Source organism: Callorhinus ursinus, unplaced genomic scaffold, assembly GCF_003265705.2.
Source record: "Callorhinus ursinus isolate GAN/ISIS: 27379988/994484 unplaced genomic scaffold, GSC_fseal_2.0 scaffold4, whole genome shotgun sequence".
NCBI lineage: Eukaryota > Metazoa > Chordata > Mammalia > Carnivora > Otariidae > Callorhinus > Callorhinus ursinus.
Window position 1 is genome coordinate 53,421,336 of NW_027397066.1, and position 5,469 is coordinate 53,426,804.

Below are 5,469 nucleotides of genomic sequence, written 5' to 3' on the forward strand. Positions count from 1 at the left end.
GAAATCTTGCCATTTGTGACAACATGGAGGGACTTAAAGGGCACTATGTGAAGTGAAACAAATCAGAGAAAGACAAATACTTCTATGTGGAATCTAAACAATGAGACAAACAAAATAAAACAAACTTAGTTACAGGGAACAAAGTATGGATTACCACAGCAGGGAGAAGCTGTGGGTGGGCAAAATACATGAAGGGAAGTAAGAGGTAAAAACTTCTAGAAAATAAAAGGGGGTGGTGAGGGAAGAGAGACAAATACCGCATGTTCTCATTTACATGTTGGAAATTTAAAAATAAATAGCTAAATCAACCAATAGGTAAAAGGAATTCATAGAAAAATATCAGATTTATGATTACCAGAAATGGGAGTGGGAGTAGGGGGAAATGGAAAAGGTTGCCAAAGGTACAAATTTTCCATTATAAGTACTAGGGATGGAACGTAAAACATGATGGCTATAGCTAACACTGCTGTATGGCACAATAAAACTTGTTGAGAGTAAATCCTAGAGGCCTTATCACAAAGAAAACGCAAACATTTTGTACCTATACAAGATGATCAATGTCAACTGAAATTACTGTAGTAATCGTTTCATGGTATATATAAGTGAAATCATTATGCTGTACGCTTTACTTATGCAGTGTGTATGTCAATTACATCTCAGTAAAATTAAGGATGAGACCCTTGGAGAATATTATTGATGGATTTGAGTACTGGAAACATAAAGCTTTAAAAGTTCTAAAACATCATAGAAAAGCAGTAAATTAATAAACAAGAAGCACAGCTCAAACTAGGAAAATATTTTTTAAAAAACATAATCAGTAGAGTGTTCCTATCCATGACATATATGAAATTCATATAAATTAGTAAGAAACATTAAATTCTACATACAATAAGAGGATGCATAAGGAGACAATGTGGAGAGCAAATAAAATTGGCCAATTAACTTAGAAATACATAATGGCTAAAAATGAAAGTCATGTACATTTTTAAGTAATTTGCCTATCACATTTGCTAAGAGTTATAAATATGCACTGGAAATATATCATAGTTTTCAAACAAATTATGTTTAAGCATAAACTAGTACTATTTTTATAAGATATATTTAGGCACAATTATAATTTTGTTTGTCATACAGTTTGACCCAGAATTTACATTTTCAGGAATCTATCTTAAGATCACCAAACCTGTGGAATAATTAGTGTATCCCATATGTTTATTTCAGCATTAATCATAGTAATTAGAAGTTAATATTAAAAATCTCAGAGGGGAGATTTTTAGAGGGAAACCTGGGTGGCTCAGTTGGTTAAGCATCCAACTCTTGATTTTGGCTCACATCATGATCTCAAGGTTGTGAGATCGAGCCCCCTGTCGGGCTCTCCACTGGACATGGGGCCTGCTAAAAATTCTCTCTCCTTTTACCTCTGCCCCCCCCCCGCTTAAAAAAATCAGAGATTATAGGTACTTGTCTTTCATGGTTACTGATCCCAATATCCACCCTCCTTTTCTTCCTTTTCTTCTCCTTCTTCTTTCCTTTTCTTTTTTTTTTTTTTTTAATAATAGAACATTGATCATTTTAGCTGGATACCTGACCACCCAGTCAGGGACCATATTAGAAAGACTCCTGCAATCAAACTTGCTGTATGTCTAACTTTTGTCCAACAAGATAGAAGATGAGGAATGTGACTTTCTAATAATTTCTGTAAAGAAAATGTTTTCTGACATTCAACCTGATTCAGATGTGGCATGATGGCAGCTATATCCTAGGGAATGGTAGCACAACAATGTAGAAGATACCTCTCTCCCTTCAAGTCACCTGGCATTTCAGAAGTTTTGGAAAAAACTGGTATTATGTTGTTTAAGCCACTGCTATTTGTTCCCAGTTAGAGTATAGCCCACATCTTAATAGTTTTCTGTATTTTCCAAATCATCTACAGTGAATAGTTACACAGATAGCACAAGTTAAAATTTTAAAGTAGAAAGAAGCCAAATATAAAAATGGACAGAATTAGTTAAACTAATGTTTTACTGCTGAAAGCTAGTGGTCTTAACTTTTAGCTATTTGGGTGCCTAAGAATTTCTGAAGGCTTATCACTATAAAATATTTTTCTGTATGTAAGTAATATACATAGTATACTGACTTTAAATGAATGTTGCTTCATCTATTCACACATATGTGAATAGAACAGAATTGGAGGGAAAAGGTAATATATGGTAGCCTTGTTGAATTAGCAGAAGATCCTCTATGCTTACAAAAAAAAAACAAAAACCAGAAGAGTGTTAGAACTGTATATCTGAGAGAAATCCTGCATTTTAGCATCTTTTCAAATAGACTTAGTTATAGTATATAGTTATAATCATAAATTTGGATTAACGTTTCAGTCACAGACAAATGAGAATACAACCTAACTCATCAAGTCGGATGAAGATTAAAAATTATTTAGCACTGTAACTGGCACACAAATGGATCTCCAAAAAGATTAGTTTGTATTATATAATGCCAATTTAGAAATGGATACTAAGATTAAGTGACAAAATAGAAAATGTATACCTGGGTACCTCTCAATGGGTTTAAGTTTAGAAAGTTAATGTAGACTAATTGAAAAGGACTAGATGGTAGTTAATAAATTTTCACTTATTCAGCTAGTCAGTAATTCAAAGTTGGAGAAGTGCCTTGGAATAAAGATATAATGAAATGCATATTTTAAGATATCGAACCATGTCAAATTATACTTCACATGTATATTTAAAATTTATTGTGCTATGACATTTTTACTGGCACATATAACTAATATCCTATAATGATGCTATGAGGCAAAGTGTTTTCATAGGTAAAATATATTTATAGACAGTATGTGAACTCAACAGAGACTATTTTATTTCCGGTATCATTCAGTATCAAAAGACATTAATAACGTCAGTAATAGACTTAAATGTAACAGCTGTCTGGGTGTCATTGCACAATTTGTAGAATATCATCTAAAGTAGGAAGATGGAGGAGATTATGTTTAAGTTCTATACTACGCCCATAGAGATTTATATGTGTTTTATAGGTGGGGGAATGGGTAGAGGTGGGATAAGGTAGAATGTATGAGTCAATTCATTAGGGATATATTTAAGCTGTGTTTTATTTATTTATTTTTTTTTTCCTCATTAAACTTTTGTTTTAATGGGTCTCAAAATTCTGTGACAGATTTTTGGTCAAGTTGTTTCCATTAAAAAGTACTGATTTTAAAAACTAATAACTTAAAACTGCCACACACACACAAAAAAAAAACATGGTCCACAAAACATTCTCCTTTCCTTCTGAAGGTTTTACGATGCATTGTTATCATTAACCAGTCTTTTACTATTAAACTTAAATGGCCAATTGACACAAACAGTTCTGAGACCGTTCTTCCACCACTGATTAAGACTGGGGTGGCAGGTATTGGGGATAATATTCATTTAGCCTTCTGAGCTTTCTGGGCAGACTTGGTGACCTTGCCAGCTCCAGCTGCCTTCTTGTCCACTGCTTTGATGACACCCACAGCAACCGTCTGTCTCATGTCACGAACAGCAAAACGGCCCAGAGTAGGATAGTCAGAGAAGCTCTCAACACACATAGGCTTGCCAGGAACCATATCAACAATGGCAGCATCACCAGATTTCAAGAACTTGGGACCATCTTCCAGCTTTTTTCCAGATCGACGATCTATTTTCTTCTTCAGCTCAGCAAACTTGCAAGCAATGTGAGCCGTGTGACAATCCAGCACAGGTGCATATCCAGCACTGATTTGGCCTGGATGGTTCAGGATAATCACCTGAGCCATGAAGCCAGCTGCTTCCATTGGTGGGTCATTTTTGCTGTCACCAGCCACATTGCCACGATGAACATCTTTGACAGATACGTTCTTGACATTGAAACCCACATTGTCCCCAGGAAGAGCCTCACTCAAAGCTTCATGGTGCATTTCAACAGATTTTACTTCAGTTGTAACATTGACTGGAGCAAAGGTGACCACCATCCCAGGTTTAAGAACACCAGTCTCGACTCGGCCCACAGGGACAGTACCAATACCACCAATTTTGTAGACGTCCTGGAGAGGCAGACGCAAGGGCTTGTCAGTTGGACGAGTTGGTGGCAGGATGCAATCCAGAGCTTCAAGCAGTGTGGTTCCACTGGCATTCCCATCTTTACGGGTTACTTTCCATCCCTTGAACCAAGGCATGTTAGCACTTGGCTCCAGCATGTTGTCACCGTTCCAACCAGAAATTGGCACAAATGCTACTGTGTCGGGGTTGTAGCCAATTTTCTTAATGTAGGTGCTGACTTCCTTAACGATTTCCTCGTATCTCTTCTGGTTGTAGGGTGGCTCAGTGGAATCCATCTTGTTAACACCAACAATTAGTTGTTTTACACCCAGTGTGTAAGCCAGAAGGGCATGCTCACGGGTCTGCCCATTCTTGGAGATACCGGCTTCAAATTCACCAACACCAGCAGCAACAATCAGGACAGCACAGTCAGCCTGAGATGTGCCTGTAATCATGTTTTTGATAAAGTCTCTGTGTCCTGGGGCATCAATGATGGTCACGTAATACTTGCTGGTCTCGAATTTCCACAGGGAGATATCAATGGTGATACCACGTTCACGTTCAGCTTTCAGTTTATCCAAGACCCAGGCATACTTGAAGGAGCCCTTTCCCATCTCAGCAGCCTCCTTCTCAAATTTCTCGATAGTTCTTTTGTCGATCCCACCACATTTGTAGATCAGATGACCAGTAGTGGTAGACTTGCCCGAATCTACGTGTCCAATGACGACGATGTTGATGTGAGTCTTTTCCTTTCCCATTTTGGTTTAGGTTGAGCGGTGGTTTTCACGACACCTGTGTTCTGGCGGCAAACCCGTTGCGAAAAAGCACTGTGTTTTATTTTTTTAAGATTTTATTTAGAGATAGACAGATATATATATATAGAGAGAGAGAGATGGGGGCAGAAAGCAGAGGGAGAGGAAAAGCAGACTCTGTGCTGAGCACAGAGTCATATGCGGGGCTCGATCCCATGCCCAGAGATTACAACCTGAGCCAAAATCAAAAGTCAGACACTCAACTGACTGTGCCACCCAGGTGCCCCTAAGTTGTGTTTTAATTATACATTATCCCAAGACCTAAGTGTTTAAGAAACCATGTATATAACAGTTTATGTATTGAAAACCATAGATTTGTATAAATATATCCATTTTCTTTCTACTAAGCCTGGCTTTGACGCTTTCTACTAGTAATTACTCCATTGTCATTTTCCCCCAATTTTCATTACCAATCTTTTTTTTTAAGATTTATTTGTCAGAGAGAGAGAGAGAGAGAGAGAGAGAGAGAAAGAGAGCACAAGTGGGGGAATGGCAGGCAGAGCAGGCAAAGGAAGAAGCAGGCTCCGCACTGAGCAAGGAGTCCAATGCAGGACTTGAGCCGAAGGCAGACACTAAATTGACTGGGC